Consider the following 19238-nt stretch of genomic DNA (forward strand, 5'->3'; position numbering starts at 1 on the left):
TACAATGGTGCTTGCTCATTTTTGAGCTCACTGCGCACGTGAACAATCTCCTTTACGGTAGTCATACACGTTTCAATCAAATCCGCAAACAACTGAACAGCCATAACTTCTCTTCCGATCAATCTGGACTATATTTACATTGAATTTGGATGAACTGAGTCAATTGGCCAGGGTGGAATATTATTAATTGTTTTGCATCAACCGGCAGCACTGAAATGCAATCGTATTTTGATTGATTAGATGAAGCAATTCCATGGTGGAAATAAAATATGTCATAGAAGAACTTCCAACCATAAGTTACATAGTTTGGGTGAAAAAAGACACAAAGTCCATCTAGTTCAGCCAATAAAAAGGGGAAAAAACAAAACCAAAAACATCTTTTTACGATCCAACATACACCATCCTATACCCACAGTTGGACCAAAGGAAAGCACAAAACCCCAGCAAAGCATGATCCAAATTGCTCCAGCAGGGGATCCCCCAAGATGCAATTGGATATTCCCTGGATCAGCTTTACTTATAAGTGTTAGTATCCAGTTATATTATTTATATTTAGGAAATAATCCAGGCCTTACTTAAAACAATCTACTGAGCTGGCCAGAACCAGCTTTTGGGATTGAAGTTAGGAATAATTATCCATTGAAATCCACTTCCCTCATGCGTGGCATAGGTTGTCAGTTAAAGATCAATTATATATATATATATATATATATATATATATATATATATATATATATATATCAGAAGAGCTTGAACTTAAAATAAATTGGTTTGTTTATCAAAGCATATATGTCCACCATTAGGTTCCATACACACAAGAAAGACAGTTCTTTGACAGAAACAAATGCTCATATAGAGCGCTTTAATACATGCGTTTAGCATTTTTTTTTTTCTACTAGAAAACTCCTTTCAAAAACACAATCCATAAGGGGTTTTTTTGCCTATAAAGTCCTAATGTGCATGGATACCTAGGATAACACTGAGCTTCTTCTAGAGGCAAAAAAGCAACAAAAACTCAAAACTCCTGTATAAACAGCGTTATTTAAGTCCAGTGTGCATGGACTCTAAATCTAAATATGTAGCGCAAGAGCCTGCCAGATTACAAAGGAAAACAGGCCGGTTCACTTTGCAAGGAAAGTTTCCCCAGAGCACAGTGAATGAGAAGAAACTGCTGATTTCCATCATCCAATCATGTGCAGACAAAATTCTGTTTGTTTTTGTTTAAAATACTTTTTAGGTGTTCTTTGCAAAGTAAAATTTCACCACAACACTCACTAAGCTCTAGGGAAAATTCCCTTGCAATGTGCAATTTCCCTTGAAAACCCCATCATCCATTAATGGGCAGGCAAAAATGCAGTTTTTTTTTTTTTTTTGGGGGGGGGGGTCTTTTTCTTTTCCTTAGCATGTGTTCCCTGCAAAGTGAAATTTCCCAACATTCACTAAGTTCTGGGGGGATTTCTGCTGCAATGTTCAACTTCCCTTGAAAGGTTAGCAGCTAGTGAAGCCATCACTCCACAGTGCCAATCATAGGCAGTGAGGCATTTCCTGACTGGCAGCTACACATACACACGCTGCCTATGATTGGCGGTGTGCAGTGCCGGCTTCCTTGCGGGTTCAATACAAACACGCCCGAGCCCATCGCTATTAGCAGCATATATGCCTTTGGTAAATCAACATGATTACCTTAGGGTAAGTCATCATATTAAAAGATTTGGTAAATCCAAACTTCATTGTACAGTTAGATTTGTAAGGTGTATTTTAACCCTTAAAAATTCTAAGTGACCATGAATTGTTCACAATCCTGCAGTAAAGTCTATGGGGTTTATTTACTAAAGGCAAATTCACTTTGCACTACAAGTGCACTTGGAATTGCTTTCACTGTAGATCTGAAGGGGACATGCAAGGAAAAAAAAAATGCATTTTAGCTTGCACATGATTGGATGATAAAATCAGCAGAGCTTCCCCTGATTTCAGAGCTTCCTCTCAGATTTACAGTGACTGCACTTGCAGTGCACTAGTGCAAAGTGCATTTGCCTTTAGTAAATCAACCCCTATGTGTTCATTGATATTATACATCAGGGTTTCTCAGCTAGTGTTTCTCCAGAGGTTGTTAGGAGTTCCTTGAGCTAAGAGCTATTTCTGCCCCTCAAATTAGTTCCCATTAATATCATTGTTCTTTTTAGCTGTAATGGGGTTTTTTATGCCCAATGACCACAAGTGTAGGGAGCATTTTTCCCACTGACCATCACACTAATAAATCCTTAGTTGTAGATATATTCATTTTTAGCAATGGTTCCCTGAACCAGAAAGTTATTTTAAGGGTCCCTGTGTGTTGACAAGGTTGAGAAAGACTGTTATAAATAATGGAGGGAAGTTACCCACACTGGAGCAGCTGTGCATGGCCACCAATCAGCTTCCATCTTCAGTTTGTTTAGCTATGCTTTTAAAGTTTTTTTTTTTTTTTTAAATAACAAACATGGCATATTTACCTCCACCGTGCAAGGGTTTTGCACAGAGTGGCCCAATCCTCTTCTTCTGGGGTCCCCGGCTCCTCCCCACATTGAGTGCCCCCTCAGAGACCCGCATTCCAAGGGAGCACCCATGTGGGCACGTTTCCGAGTCCTGCTGCTCCGTCCATTGACACAGACAGCAGGACTCGGCCCGTCACTGGATTTGTTTGACAGCAGCGGGAGCCAATGGCTGCGTTGCTATCGATCTATCCAATGAGAACCAGAGACAGCGGCTGGAGCTGCTATGCTCATCCCCGTTGATGGAACGATCGGGTTCAGGTAAGTAAAAGGGGGGCTCTGGGGGGTTGCTCCACTACAGAATGTTTTTCAGCTTAATGCAAAGAATGCATTAAGGTGAAAAACCTAGAGGGTTTAGAGTCCCTTTAAAATGAAAGCTAGAAGCTGATTGGTGGCCACGCACAACTGCTCTAGCCTTAGTAAATGGGGTCAGTCTTCCCAACGACCACAAGTTTAAGTGGCAGTCTTCCCACTGACATCACACTAGCACCTGAGCTGTACATATAGTCATTTTTAGCAGGGATTCCCTGAGACTGGAAAGTTATTTCAAGGGTTGTGTGTTGACAAAAACTATTATACATAATATAGGGAAGTTACTGGAAAGGGAGCAGCTGTGCATGGCCACCTATCAGCTTCTATCTACAGGTTGTTCAACTTTGCCTTGAAAATGAAAGCTAGAAGCTAATTGGTGGCCTTGCACAGCTGCTCCAGCCTTAGTAATTGGGGGGGTCAGTCTTCTCAATGACCACAAGTGTAGGGAGCAGTCTTCCCACTGACTATTACACTAACACCTGAGTTGTAGATATAGTCATTTTTAGCAGGGGTTCGCTGAGAGTAGAAAGTTATTTCAAGGGTTGTGTGTTGACAAGGTTAAGAAAGACTGTCATACATAATATAGGGAAGTTACTGAAACTGGAGCAGCTGTGCATGGCCACCAATCAGCTTCTATCTACAGCTTTCCCAGCTAAGCTTTGAAAATGAAAGCTAGAAGCTGAATGGTGGCCATGCACAGCTGCTCCAACCTTAGTAAATACCCCCCCCCCCCCATTTTCCAACATCAACCCCTAGGCTCTCCCTCCACCCTTCTATATAAAGTCATTGCAGCTTCCATAAAGGATCGCTAAAGCAAAGGCGGTACCCAGCACTTTAGGAGGCATGTAAGGCTTCCTACTACTAACACATTTCAATCTACTTCCCCTTTCATGATGATTTTTTTTGGACGCTGACTACATACCAAAACGTTATCTACCTAGAAAAGAGCTAGTTAATGCAATTAAGGTCTAAACCTCCAATCTCATAAGTAATCCTGTAATCCCACGTCTAATCAGATCAAAGCGAAACTAGCCGATTACTGGATACTGCAACGTGCACTAGATTCACCCATCTACAACCAAAGCAGTTGATGGGAGCGATTGCTTTCTAGTAACAGCGATTAACCTGTTATTATCCAAAATAATAATTAACAAAAAAAAATCAGAGGCCCCAACACGAGGGGTTAAAGTGTCACTTGGGTATTGACAGTCCCATCCCCTGTCTTTGGACAGCAGCGACTCCCCACCCCACCCCATACGAAAAAGGTGAGAAATGTCCAAACTTACCTTTTGTAAAAGGATGAGCTCTTCTCCGCAAGGATGGAGAGATGCTGGGCAATGCGGGGCTCCTCTGTATTCCTGATTATTCCAATATCCTACACTACACACGGCCCAAGTGACAACCCATAGACAGTCCCCTGAAATAAAGACATAAAGAAGAAGAGGGCTAAGGAACCAGGAGTCTAGGAGGAAAAGACACAAAAAAAGGAAAAGAGCTGAACTGGAAGAGAGCAGCTTTGTACCTTGTGGCTGCTGATGCTAATCTAAACTAAAGCAGAGGCAAAACAAAGAAAAGGGGGTGGCTAGTAAGGCGTTACAAAGCCACGGTGGAAGAAGTGTCCCCCGTTTTTTTTTAATCAAGTCTTCCCCTTTTCACTTGGATCTCTTATTTTTTTTAAATTGGTGCTTGCAGAGATTTTCTGCACTAAGATGGGGAGGTAGAAAAAAAAATCGGGTGGGTAGGTGGCTTATGTTAAAAAGGAAGGGGGTGGAGCGGCCGGTGTATTTATATATTTAAAAAAAAAAAAAAAAAAAAAAAAGCTCTCCCTATGCACTAGCCTGTCCAGCCAGCGCTCTTCTCTCTGCACTGACACTACTAGCGCCGCACACACCTGCCCGAACACTGGCGCTCCCGTTACACAGACGTACAGCTCCTGTTGGCGAGGGTCGGCCACGCCCACCATGGAACGCCTAGCCAGGGAAGGAGGGAGGGTGAGGAGGGTGGTGGTGGTGGGGGGGTGGGTTGTCTGTCCAGTCTGGAAGGATGAAGGACCGCGGAAGCTCTGTAACCATTGCTAATTACCTCTGTATAAAGCTGTGTTTAGAAGAAAGATGCGCTGTTTGTTTTTTATACGGAGATATACGCCTGCTGCCAAGGTTTTCTCAAGGTCACAAGGAAGCCGGTGAGCGTTCCGTTGCAGAGATTCGGCTCAGGTGCTCGTTCATTGGACAGGCCGAGCAAGACTGGCAATATCTACAAGCTTAGAGAAAAGGTTTATCCGGTAATATTTCCTTACCGGGTGTCTATCTAGCATTGGGCATGACTCAGCCAGCGTAGGGGGATGGAGGACAGGGACAGGGGATGATGGGGGTTCTCTCTCTCTAATCACACCATGTCAGATCATTGCAGCTTTCTAGAAGGGGCGTAGTTCCGGGACTACACTTCAATGTCATCCGTCAATGCAAACTTCTCCCAAAACAAATACATTTCCATCTGACATCTTCCTTGCTTATGTGTCGGCTGATGGGGAAGCAAGCAATAGCCGTTGGTAATATTATTCATTTATTATTAAATATTCATGGTCCTTTTAGCAAAGGTGTGTGCAGACTAAAAGATCATCCTTTTATACAACTCAAGATTGCACAAATCAGTGTGTTTCAAGAGAAAGAGACTATAGGCAACCCTGCTCTTGTTAACCACAAGCGTCCATTTCCTTAGAAAGTGTCCTTCAATGCATATTAATAATGCATGTATATGATCTTCAAGCTCCTGTATTGAGCAGCATGTCCTTCGTTTATCAATAGCACGATGTGGGATGTGTGTATTACTGCATATGAATGATTTATGATCCGATAGTGAGACAGCAGCGTGCAATCTGTACTCTTCATATTTCTGAGGATAGGATTACGCCGTCAACGTACTTCCAATAGGGTAGGGCAAATGCTCCACTTAAGGTAACCTTACACAATGCTTTATGCGATCTCCCTTAGATTGTACTCTCTCCTTTAGATCTCCGTTACACTGTACTCTCTCCTTTAGATCTCCTCTAGAGTGTACTCTCCTTTAGATTTTACACGCTCATTTAGATCTTCTTTAGAGTGTACACACTTCTTTAGATGGCTAGATTGTGCAATTTCCTTTGGCTCTCCATTAGAGTGTACTATACACTCTTCTTTAGTTCTCATTTAGACTGTGCAACCTTCTTTAGATTGTACACTCTCCTTTAGATCTCCTTTAGAATATACATTCTCTTTTAAATCTTCTTTGAATTGTACGCTCTCCTTTAAATTCTACGCTCTCTCTTAGATTTCATTTAGATCTCCTCTAGATTGTACACTCTCCTTTAGAGCCCCTTTAGATTGTGCACTCTCCTTTAAATCTGCTTTAGATTGTACACTCTTCTTTAGATCGTCTTTAGATTGTACAATCTCCTTTGGATCCCCTTTCAACTGTACACGCTCCTTTAGATTGTACACTCTCCTTTAGATCTGCCATCAACTGTGTACTGCAACAGCCTACCTGATGAGAATGTATAATGTATTATATATGTATAACTATATACTGTATAGCAAGCTTTGCATAGTGTAGCATTTAATAGCGCAAGTTATCCAAGCAAATCATCCCATTTCCAGCCTCTTTCTATATATAGCTATGGCAGCAGTACAGATTGAAAAAAAAAAAAAAAAAAAAAACTTTTGTAAAAGGCATGCACACATCCAATACAAGTCAATATGGTTCTGTAAAAATAAGTTTGTTTGATGCTAGGGCAAGTGATGTAACTGACACATTTCAACCGTTTTAGTAGCGACCTAGTTCTGTGGAGAACTCTCCCAGCTTCAGCACTGCTGTGTGCATTCAGCACCACGGACAGCTCAGTACAGAACGCCTGCTGCTAGGACCGCGGCTGTTACCAACAACACATAGCCGATTGCTTTTCTGTACACAAATAATTGTATCAATTAATAGCTTTCATTAATAACTGTTTGTCTTCTATTTGTATCAGCCAACATAGCTATATACAGTCAGTGTCTGACTTGTTCGCGGTTGGGTGAGTTTAGTGACACAGTTCAGTGGAGTGTGCCGACACGTCTAGTCTTGTGGGAATGTTAATACGTGCCTGTGATCTTCATAACACGGAGAAATTATTTGTTGTTCAACAACATGTTACTGTACACTTAAGTAACCATCAACACAGCGGGACTAATGTGCAAAGTGTAGTAATCCATGTTGCTCACCTGAATATCATCTATTGAATTCTAGTCCTGATGGGTTATTGCCCTATGCACTGATTTGTGAAGTAATTCTTTATAACACGAAGTAATCTTTATAAAATTGACGAATTCATTGTAGTCTGAGAACATGTTACTGTATCCTAAAAAAAAACACATTAAAACAGCAGGATTGTTATGCAAGGTGTAAAATCCATAATGAGCATTGCATATTCGTATTGACCTGAATATCATACATTGAATTCTGACTGGTTACTATAGGATATTGCCCTTTGCAATGCTTTGTTGATGAAAAAAAAAAAAAAAGAAAGAAAAAATGGAAAATTAATAATCTTTAAAACACCAAGAATTTATTTCCTGTTTAACAACATGTCACTGTATACTTAAAGCTGAACTTAACACTGCATAGGGCTAACTGCTCATGTCTGTGTACGCTAGAGGATTTGAAAAAGTAGATCCTCCAATCTTTCAGGCTCATCTGTGTTGCTGGACCCCACATCCTCTTCTCCCCCATGCTTTGGCAGTCCAAAGTCCTCTGCCATTATGAAGACTGACAGGGTGCTATAGCTTCTGCATTGAATATGAGGACGTCAAGGGACAGTTATTGTTTGGAGCATGGGGGGAGCACTGTCTGCCAGGGGAGCGGAAGATGCCCCAAATAAGAGTGCTTTTTGTCCCCTACACTAAATGAGTGCGCTGACACTGCAAGAGAGAATTTTTAGGTTTCCCAGAGTTGAGCTTTAAAAAGTACACTTTAAAAGAGCAGGACTGATGTGCAAAGTATAGTATTCCATGATGATCATTGCATACCTTAATTTACCTACATATCATAAACTGATTTCTGGCTGGTCGATATGGGTTATTTCCCTTTGCACTGCTTTTTGAAAAAATCCTATATATTCTCAATACAGAAAAAATATCATGTATCTTGTACTATTATTTGTAGCACTTAGTCAGACACCTGTCACCCTAGGTAAATAGTGTAATTATTTTATGTAAATCACCAACAGTAAAATGTGCTTTTTATTTGTTTAAAATCTATTGTGTATCTGAAAAAAGTAAATACTCTGTTCTTTGTGTCTGACTTGTTTGTCTCTCAATATTGAAATTGTCTATGATGCTGTCTGTATTTCCTTAAATAATGTTTGGAGAATAAAAGAGAAAATCAATTTTTTTTAAAGCAATTTAAATAGTTATTACTTCTAAATTTTTAAAATGCGGTCCACTAGGCGTGGGTACTTATACCATACAGTATCTTGTATAGACATAAGGGTTGGTTTACTGAAGGTAGAGTTCCACAGACATATATGTATCTATATGTATATACATATATAAATATATATTAATATAAATATAATATATATATATATATATATTTTTTTTTTTTTTTTTGTTCAAAAGCACCTGTTTTGTTATTCTTAATCTCATTTTCTAATCGCTATTTTCAGTAAAACTGTGGCTGTATTTCTTTCTTTCTTTTTTTTTTTTTAAACAATCCTTTTTTTTTGTTTTTGTTTTGAGCTTCCATTTTGCTTGTGGGCATGTGAAACCCACTAGGATTCTTTTCTGGGATAAGGTGCTGCTGGATACCCAGCATGCACCTCCCGATCTCGCGCATTAAACACATGGTGCAGGAAACGTCTCTGGTTGCCATCACAATGGGTGTTGTCATAGGAAGTGCCTGTCCCGTTGTTATGGCAACCAAGCTAATCATCTGGTGATAGTGAGAGGCAGTGATGCCCACTGACTCCTGGGAATCATGACACACATCTCCCAGGAGCCAGTGCGCCGCAGGAAATTGAGTACATCACAACGGAAGAGGGAAACAAGAATATATAAAAAAAAGCCTTGAAAACTAAGTAAGCAAAGAGAAAAAAAAAAAAAACAATTGCCCAATGCAGTTATTATGGTCAGTTCAGAAGCGGATGATGTGCAGATAAAAAAAAAGTTGGTGGAACTCTCTTTTAAAGCTCAGGATATTAACTTGGCTCGGTGCAGGTCTGTTTACTGCAATCTTCCTGTCTTGTGCCAAGTAAAGTCTTAAGTTTTTGCTTATCCTGCCCATGATATGATAGTCAAAGTGAACACAACATCTCTGTGTTAAATGAGTATTCCGCTCAGCAAGTGCAATGGATCAACTGCTTGGGCCTGATTTTGCAAAGTCACAGTATTCCTTGACAGGCCATTGATCCCCAGTGATGCTGCAAAGATACACTTTAGTCTATTTCTATTTTTTTAATATTCTGCAATAAATATGTGTCTGAATGTGCACATATGATATACTTACTGTATAACAATAGAATTATTACAATTCAGCACCCCTAGTGGTAGTTAGATATTTGCAATGCCAAGTATGCATTCCTCCACCCAACTAGATGAACTTGGATTTTAATTTTAAATTTGGTATTTAATAACCGTTAATGGTGTTTATGCCATTTTTATGATAAATAATGTTTTGTAATAATTGTTTTTTTTTTAATTGTCATTATAGTGGGTAAAGGAAGAAAACACTATAAAAAAAGTTTTTAAACCTCCTATAATGGTTTACATTCTAGCCACACATTTACTTTACAAAAATCAATAGCATATTTTTTTAAGTCTGAAAGTCTGTTATACTTTACTGTACATATTTGATGGCATCTGTGGTACCTAAACTGTAACAATGAAACCTAGACCAGTGACAGTAAAAAATGACCTAGTGGTTCATCAAGTCTGCCCCATTTTTTTTATATTTTTTATATATTATTACTCAACTTTTTAGGGTTTGTAATGTTGTTACCAATTGCAAATCAAATTCTAGGTTGTATTACTAGAGGGATTACTATCAGGAAGAAGGAGGTACCATTTTCCCTCCAGTTATTTTATCTAGATCTATGCATGTTTGAATCCACTTATGTTTGTTTGACTGACTTACTCTGCTGGAACCACTCTCCTGCTCGTTTGAGCTCATGTCCCTGTGTTCTTGATCTTAGCTGCATATTGAAAATACTGCCTTCCTGAATCTTATTTACCCAATTAATGTAAAGCTGCAATCATGTCTCCCCTTTCCCTTCCATCCTCAAGACTGTACATAATGACCCACTAATGCCTCTTGTTCCAATATTGGAACAGTAGTGATGTGGGAGTTATTTATACCCTAGCGCTCTAGGTAGCATATGAAATTTATGCACAAAAAAAAATAATTCAACCTTAGGCATAAATGGGTTAAAGTGATTGTAAGTTTTTTTTTTGATTATTATTATTAAAATAACAAACATGTTATAGTTACCTGCTCGGTATAATGTTTTTTCACAGAGCAGGACCAATCTTCCTCTTCTTCAGGTGCCCTGCTGGTACTCCTGCACCTACCCCCCCCCCCCACCAAGTTCCCCCACAGCAGGCCTCTTATTATGGGGTCTGATAGCAAGGTGCCTGCTATGGGGGCACTTCTGCATGCTCGCTCCTGAGCTTGACCCTGCCCTCTACTCCCTCCTCACTGACTCTAACAGCAGCAGGAGGCAATGGCTCCTGCTGCTGTATCTGTGCCAACGAGGAGTGAGAGAGTCAAGAGAGCCTCAGCTCTCAGCCTTTGACACATATCACTGGATCAATACCAGGCTTAGGTATGAATTTAGGGGGGAAGCTGCAGGCAGGAGGTGTTTTTATTGTTTTTTTTTTTTTTACCTTACTGCATAGAATGCAATAAGATAAACTGGTTGTAAAGGGAGAATGTTTCTGAAGTCTCACCTGATATGTTTTATTCCTCAAACCCTTCACCATTTTTGTTACTCGTCTTTGGACTCATTCTAGCTTATTAATATCTTTTTTTTGTAAGTGAGGTCTCCAGAACTGGACACAGTATTCTAAATGAGGTCTAAATAAAGATCTATATAGGGGTAATCTCTCTAGTGATACGCCCTAGAATTTCATTTGCTTTCCCAATGCTTGGTCAAACCGTTTGCTTGTGTTTTCAGTCATCTGTAAAAAGTATCACCAATTTTAAGTATCACCATTTTTTTCCTCTTTAGTTCTGACCAACACAGTACCCCCAATATTGTATTCTATAAAGGTATTATTTTTGTCTAGGTGTATTGTTTAACAGTAAAAAACACTGAACTGCAGATTCCACTGCTTTGACCAATCTTCCAGCAATGCCAAATTATGTTCAATGTTACAGACACCTTCAGGGATATCAATCCTATTGCACACTTTTGTACCTTCAGCAAAAAGACATACCTTACCTTCTAAACCTTCAGAATTATCAATTACAAAAAGTTTAACTAGAGCAGAACCTAGTACAGAGCCTTGTGGTACACCACTAGTGACTGGTTTCTGTCCAGAATGAACCCTATTTACAGCCTCACTAAATTAAATATATAGAGAGCAGTATATTTTTTGCATATTCCATTGCATGGGGTTCCAATTTGGTAATCATATTATAAACCCTAAAAAAGATGAGTAATAATATTGTAGATCATTACTGGACAATTCCTGGTCAATATATCCACATTATGACTGAAAGAAATATCTGTCAACCAAGTCATTGGCAGTTATTGTTGAAGCAATAGTCATAAAGTGTATTGGTTCCAACAGTCTTGATTGTTTTCCACACAGTGATTGGCTTTTCTGGCTTAAAGAGTCAGTTTGTGGCATGTAACCAATCCCAACCCCACTGGAAAGCAAAGCAGACAGTTATCGGGTGAGAAGAGTCAGCTTCTTGGTAAGCAATTGGCGCAGTTGGCTGAACTGTATACTCGTTAGGAGGGAGAGTGTAATGTTGGCAGCCATAGACAGGAGGCACTTTGCTTTATGCTAGCTCTAAGGCTTTTTTAAGCTGACTCCTAGTTCTGGTTGACGTTTTTCCAGATCTGTTAAGGTGCATACTTTTTCATATGCAAATACTAATAATATATGCATGTTCAGGCTCACATTTGTCTCTGATTGTCCATAGTAACTTGTTATCATTCCAGTAATTCACATTTTTTAGTAAATCAATGATGTTGGCAAGCACAGATAGAAAATCAAGAGGCTGTGCAGGTGCAAAAAAAGTCTATGCGTCCAAAGCTAGGGAGTTTGATGTACAACTGTTACTGGCCATGAGATACAAATTTACTTTAAAGTAAATGTAAAATAAAAAAAATAAAAAAATGTATATTTTAAAAGGTTGCTTATTTCTTACAAAAACTACATCACTTCACCAAACGAATCGAAATTTGCAATAAGACTGACTACTCACCTCCAACAAGCAACAAGTCCAGACTTCAGTGGCTTCAAATGCTAAAGTGTCTGGCCTGTGTCCCCAAGTAATGGAGAAACCATAGAATGTTTTGGGGGCAGCAGGCATTTACCACTCATGGATGGTGCATTGTAGGGCTCATTATACATCAATTACTTAAAATGGATTGTTAAAAAAAAATTATAAAAATGAAAGGACAATTACATGTTGGATTCTCCAGGGGTTTAATATCCTAATATGTGAGATCCTAGGGGTTTCATATCTCACCATTTCAAGACACCACAGGTATCACACATGCACTGTTTTCCAATCCTAAAATATCTAAAGGAAAGATTGAAATACCCCAGGAAGTTAAAGTAGCTAGTATAGTCCCAGTTAAAGTGATACTAAAGGATCTTTTTTTATTTTTTTTAAATGACGTGTCATACTTATCTCCACTGTGCAGCTCCTTTTGCACAGAGTGGCCCTGAACATCCATTACTGGGATCCCTCGGCGGCTCCTCCCCACATTAGATAACCCCCTTGAAGAAGCGCTCTCCCGAGGATGTTGCCATGCCGGCATCCATAGAGGCCAAATGCAGGACTCGGCCCTGCCCCCCAGCGACCGTGTCATTGGATTTGATTGATAGCAGCGGGAGCCAATGGCTGTGCTGCTATCAATCTATCCAAGAGCCGGGAACCCGTGGAGAGAGGAACGGTGGGGACGCGCCGATGGAAATTCAGGGCTCACATAAGTAAAACAGGTGGGAAGGGGGGGTTGGGGGCCAGTGACTGCAAGGTGTTTTTTCACCTTAATGCATAGGATGCATTAAGGTAAAAAAAAACATAAGCCTTTACAACCTCTTTAAGATTTATAACAAAATAAAATCAAAGCATTCTACTTGATGTTTCTGGGTTAAAGAAATGCATTTCACTAAAGAATAAACAGCTTGTAGGTTACTGTGATGGACCACCTGACACCCCGCCTGGGTGCCTCTGCCAAACAGTGCCGCCTGCTCTCCAAACTTCCAGCAGTCCAGGAGCTAATACCAGCCCTTTAACGTAAGCATCCAACACAGACAAGATATTGAGCTAAAAACCAAAGGAATGACTCACACATACTTTATACCCCACAGAAGAACATTCCCCTCTTGGGGATATTAGCATGACAATGCAAACTTCAAACAGCAATCCAATTAACAGCTAGCAGCTAACAGTGATCTAATTAACAGTAAGCTAATCAACAGCCAGGCACCCAGACAAGGCTTTGATTAGTCAGGCAGCACACCCCAGCCAGCCTGGCAACAAGCCCACAGCTCTGGATACACAAAGTATATTACACATACTGTCTTTCAGGTGTTTGGCTTTCACTTGTGTAATCTGTCCACTAGAAAAGTCATCAAAAGACAAAACTCATTCAATGTTCCAGCAGTCTGAAAAAGTGAAATTAATTTATCTTCATAGATTCTTTGAATTGGTTGTAAAGCCTTACAGACCACTTTAACCTACAGGTAAGCCTAGATTAAGGCTTACCTGTAGGTGCAAGAAATCTCTCCTTAACCTACACGGTTAAGGAGATATTTTCCTAAAAACCAGGCGCCGATTTCTACGGCGCATGTGCGCCGTAAACAACAGCGCAGGCGCGCTGAGCGTGCCGTTAGTGAAGGCAATCATGCCATCACTGGCGGCTCCCACGCGCATGTACCGGAGTGATGTCATTGCTGCTCCGGCCAGTCACAGCGGAGGAGCAGCGATACCTGGAAGTCACTCCGGGTATCATGGCGGCAACTGAGGAGGTGAACGAGGGTCACTTCTGGGGCTTTGACCTCTGGTAAGTAATTCATAATGAGCTAGTATGCTATGCATACTAGCTCATTATGCCTTTGTCCTGCAGGGTATTTTTTTTTGTAGAGAGAGTTTACTTCCTCTTTAAAGGAGATTGTTAATAAATGTTTCTGTCCCAGTCTCCAGGAGGGCCATCATATTTCCTCTGACCATTAACTTGTACAAGATTTATATTACACCTTTCCATCCACTCCAGAAGGGAAGCTTTATTGTCTTCAGAGAATTAATCCAGGCCTCACTCTCTGCGTTCATCACATTGTTGTCCATTATAAGAGAATGATCTGTTCTCTCTTTGGGATCAGAGGCCAAACTGATCTCCTTTCCATGTTCTGACTGAAAGAAGCAGACAAAAGTCCCGGTCTCCTCCGTGGGCCATAATAACTGTAATGAAGTCTAGCCCCTAGTCCCCCCCAAAAGTCCCTGTCCCGGTTGGGTCTGTCACATTTCTCCCCATCAAAGGTAGACTAACCAGGTCCCAGACCTCCACCTGGTCTGAACCTGCATTAGTCGGGCAGAGTGAACCCACATAGTTGGTCCACATGGTTTATATTCTTAGCCACAGGGAACAGTTGTCATCAGTAGATGTGGGACAGAGGTCATGGACCCTCTGTCCGTCTGCCAGCGCATCAGCTGGGGACCCCGCATCTTCCACTCTGGCTGACTGTTGGGGAGGGAGGACGGCTTCCTTTGCTGCCCGACTGTGGATCTGGCACTGGGGAGGGAGGGCGTTCACCTGATCTCTTGGACTGAAACTGCCACTGGCGAGATGATCTGACTACTCCATCTCCCGTACCCTCATTCGGCTGCAGGGACAACATTTCTCTGGTACTGTCTCTCAGGTGCATGGATCCTTGCTGGGAAGGGAAGACATTTTCCTCTGCTCTGGCTGACTTTTGGGGTGGGAGGATGGCTTCCACTGCTCCCAGACTGTGGCTCTGCTGCTGGGGAGGGAGAATGAGCATCTCCTCTACTGGAATGTGGAGCTGCTGCTGAGGAGATGAGCCAGCTGCTCCATCTCCTGTACCCTCATCCAGCTGCTAGAACAACATTTCTCTCATAATGTCTTGCCGGGGAGGGAAGACAGTTTCCTCCACTCTGGCTGACTGTTGGGGAGGGAGGACGCCTCCCTCAACTCCTAGACTGTGGATCTGCTGCTGGGAAGGGAGGACAACCACCTCCTCCCCCGGGTCTTTAAACTGCCGCTAGAGAGATGAGCCAGTTGCTCCATCATTTGGACTCCTGGAGTCCTGTTATAGTGCGAGGATAATTTTCTTAGCTCTCGTGTAGGGCGGCACAGTGGTGTAGTGGTTAGCACTCTCACCTAGCAGTAAAAAGGGTTGCTGGTTTGAATCCCAACCATGACAATACCTGCCTGGAGTTTGCATGTTCTCCCTGTGCCTGCGTGGGTTTCCTCTGGGTACTCCAGTTTCCTCCCACACTCCAAAGACATGCAGGTAGGTTAATTGTTCTGTCCCAAATTGGCCCTTGTATATGAATGAGGACCTTGGATTGTGGGCTCCTGGAGGGTAGGGACCGATGTGAGTGTGCAATGTACAGGGATAGGGACAATTGTAGACACTCACTAAGGTTGAACTGGATGGACTGGTGTCTTTATTCAAACTTACTAACTATGTAACTGTGTTCCTACACTGCCGCTAGGGAGGGAAGAGAACCACCTACGCTCTCAGACTATCGATCTGCCATTGGAAAGAGAGAACAACCACCTCCTCTCCCAGATTGTGGAACTGCCACTGGGGAGATGAGCCAACTGCTCCATCTCTCCCGTACCCTCATCTGTATTCCTTCATCTAAGCTTGTCCTGTGCAGAAACAATTTTGTCAAGGTGAGCCAACACTTACTGCATCCACCATAAGAGTTCCGCTTCCATAGTTGCATGTGGAGGTGGGCAAGGCACACTGTTATTCTGCCCCATTACTGACACTTCAGTTGGGATTTCAGAGTTGCGAGCTTGTACTTCCTTATAGTCTAATGCCGCGTACACACGATCGGAATTCTCGTCGGAAAAAGCTCTGATGGTTTTCCCGATGGAATTCAGATGGAATTCGGCTCAAGCTGTCTTGCCTACACACGGTCACATCAAATTCCAATAATTTATAACGTGGTGACGTACAACACATACGACGTGACTAGAAAAAGGAAGTTCAATAGCCAGTAGCCAATAGCTTCTGTCTCGTAGTTGAATCTGAGCATGCGTGATTTTTGGCATGTCGGAATTGCATACACATGATCATAATTTCCGATAGAAAGTTTTTCCGTCTGGAAAATTGAGAACATGCTATCAATTTTTGGCTGGCAGAAATTCGGACAGCTAAAATCCTATGGAGCATACACACGGTCGCATTTTCCATTGAAAAGCTCTCATCTGTCTTTTTCTGGCCGGAATTTCCTATCGTGTGTACGCGGCATTAGGCAAAGGGAGCCCAGCCCAGCTGCTGAGCAGATTCTAGCAGCTGTGTGTAGGCAATCTCCAGCTCCCATTCCTGAACGACTAGAACCTCCGAATCTTCCTGTGCCCAGAGCATTTCTGATATGTTCAGCATATGGTCTTGGTAATCCATGATTTTCTCCAAACGCCACTTCAGATCACTCCCAAAGTTAGGGGCCTCCTGTACAACAGCCCGAAGCCTACTGTTGGGCTGTCATCCGCTGTCCATGGGCACATTTTGGCTACATACCATCTGTGTTCCCCAAATGCGGTTGTTCCCCAAATAACAGTATTCACGCTTCATACTGCGACCAATACCTTTCCTGGACAGAGGGGCAAATTTTTCCCTGGTTGCGCTGCTCAGGGTCTAGTTCTTCCTTTCAGAGTTGCTAGTGGATGGAATCATATCATCTAACCAAGACCTGCAATGACACTGGTCCACTGTTCTGCATCCGCATCTCTCACAGCCTCCTTTCAAATTCCTCTTCCATGGTGACTCGTATCTGTACATCTCTTCTGCTAACCGGACCCCAGATCTTGGTGGTAGTTTGGATTTCCCAGACTGCAAAAAGCATCCCACTGCTGCCACTAAATGTGACAGGCCACCTGGCTCCCTGCCTGGGTGCTTTCACCAAACAGTGCCTCCTGCCCTTCCAGCAGATCAAGAGAGCTAATACCAGCCCTTTACACCCCTTATTGTACACAAACAAGATGTTGAGGTAAAAACCAAAGGAATTAATCTTTATTAAAACTCAGACACATACTTTATACCCCACAGGAGGACATTCCTCTCTTGGGAATATTAAAGTGGAAGTAAACCCAGTTAAAAAAAAAAGGCATGCCGGGATTGCTAACTGCACATTGGCTGTGCTCTCAGCCAAACTATCAAACCATCCAATGGCTGGTGTCATAACGAATCACATGTGCAGCACCATAGCAGTTGAAGATTAAACAGAGGCAAAGATGGCAGCTTCCTTGGCTGAAAACGATAGGGGAGTTTACTTCCACTTTAACAGGACAATGCAAACTTCAAACAGCAATCCAATTAACCGCTAATAGAGTTGGGTGAATGGTTCGGCCCGAGCTCTAACGGTTTGTTCTTTCCATCCCATTCAGATTTAGTAAACATCCTCTTTTGTACTGATTGCATCCATTATTTGTGTTTTTACATTTTGCAATAAAAAAAATACATTGGCTTGCAAACCTTGGCTTGACCAATTAAGAAATGTGTGCCACAAGTAAAGATTAAGTAACATTTCTGGTGAATAGCTGAGATGATGAGGAGGATATTGAATTATCTTTGTTATTTGATTTAGTTATTTGAATAGTTTACTTAGATTAGTTATTTTAAAGTATATTTTATTTTGCTTTCTACAAAGATTTTCCTGTTTATTTTGTATATAACACAATTTTTAGGCCCCCTGTATTGGTACCAATAATACTGTATAAATATATTACTCTGATTTCCAGGTGAAAAAAAGATATATGGATATTAACAAATATGATAGGCCTATGTAGCTGTCAGGTACAGGTATGGAGACCGAGAGGCTAAGAGGGCTCCCTTTTCGGCTAAGCACATCACACCCCTGGATTTGGGAACAGGGAGCGCGGTGCTTAAACGAGTGCTGTTTGCCAGGTGCTTGCTTGTAGTCAGATAAGCTGGTCACTGAGGGGTGACTGTAGCAGGCTGGTAGTAATAGCTGTACTTGCGGTGCTTGGTAAGAGGAGAAACCAAGAGCCAGGCCAGAGGTCATACAGGGTAAATCAGTGTGGGAGCCAAAACAGGGGCAAGCCAAAGTCATACAAAGGAGACAGAAACAGAAGCAAAGTCGAGATGCAAGCCAGAGGTAAAACTGGGATATCAGGGAGCGAGGTCCTGGCAAGCCGGGCCGATAACGGGTAGTCCACAGATCAGGATACAGAGTCACAAGGAACACAGAGAAGCTGAGATAATCCAGCAATGTTCTGTCTTTAGTGGCTGGTTTAAATAGGGCAGTTGGCGCCAGCATCTGTCACGCCACTTGCGTGCCTCCATGCACACCTCGTATTGCGCTTTAGTCATAGCTTCCTGGAAGAAGAAGAGAGTTTAAGGTTAATGGAGGATAATGTTAATAGAGGATAGCCATACCTTGTCACCCACCTTATAGATGGGGTCACCTCTCCTTCTCTTGTCATATTGCCTCTTGAAGTCTTCTTGAGCCTTCTCAATGGATTCTTATCCTGTCTTGAATGGCTGGTACTGGAGATTCAGGAATGGTGTTGGGTAAGAATGAAGGGTGAAAGCCGTAGTTAGCCCAGAAGGGTGACTTGTGGCCGAGTGTATGGAGTTGTATGCGAACGCAGCACAAGGCAGCAAGGAGGCCCAGTCATCTTGGGGAAAATGAGCAGAAGCACTGCACATATTGCTCTAGGGTCTGATTTGTTCTCTCCATCTGCCCATTACTCTGAGGATGATAAGCAGAAGAGGGACATACCTCAATTGACAGGATCTTGCAAAGGTTCCTCCAAATACCCCTTTTCCAGGTTTTTCGTCAATATATTGTCGTAAAGTCTCAAGTTCAGTTTCTGATAGGGGAAAAATACGACCAAATGGAATTTCAGAGCCAGGGAGCAATTCAATAGGAGTGACGATGAGGTGGAAGGGCGTCAGCTACTTTTTTGTCAAACACGTCCAGAAATTCTTG

At 41.9% G+C, this 19238-nt stretch overlaps 1 protein-coding gene across 4 annotated transcripts in view; it reads right to left on the minus strand.

The window, feature by feature from the left end:
• The window catches only part of ELAVL2 (ELAV like RNA binding protein 2), a 355320-nt gene extending 350146 nt beyond the window's left edge, over nt 1–5174 (minus strand). The window contains exons 1-2 of one of the 4 annotated variants that reach the window (XM_077475153.1): nt 4923–5174; nt 4127–4257 (exon numbers count right to left, since the gene is read on the minus strand). The gene's annotated coding sequence lies outside the window, so the exon portion shown is untranslated. Of the gene's footprint in view, nt 1–4126; nt 4258–4362; nt 4649–4922 lie in introns of those variants that run through there. The other 3 variants (XM_077475155.1, XM_077475156.1, XM_077475152.1) reach the window with 3 other exon arrangements.
• Nucleotides 5175–19238: the final 14064 nt, after the last annotated feature.

The sequence above is a fragment of the Lithobates pipiens genome, unplaced genomic scaffold, assembly GCF_037356315.1.
Source record: "Lithobates pipiens isolate NorthernLeopardFrog02 unplaced genomic scaffold, aLitPip1_a1.2 Scaffold_13, whole genome shotgun sequence".
In the NCBI taxonomy this organism is placed as follows: Eukaryota; Metazoa; Chordata; class Amphibia; order Anura; family Ranidae; genus Lithobates; species Lithobates pipiens.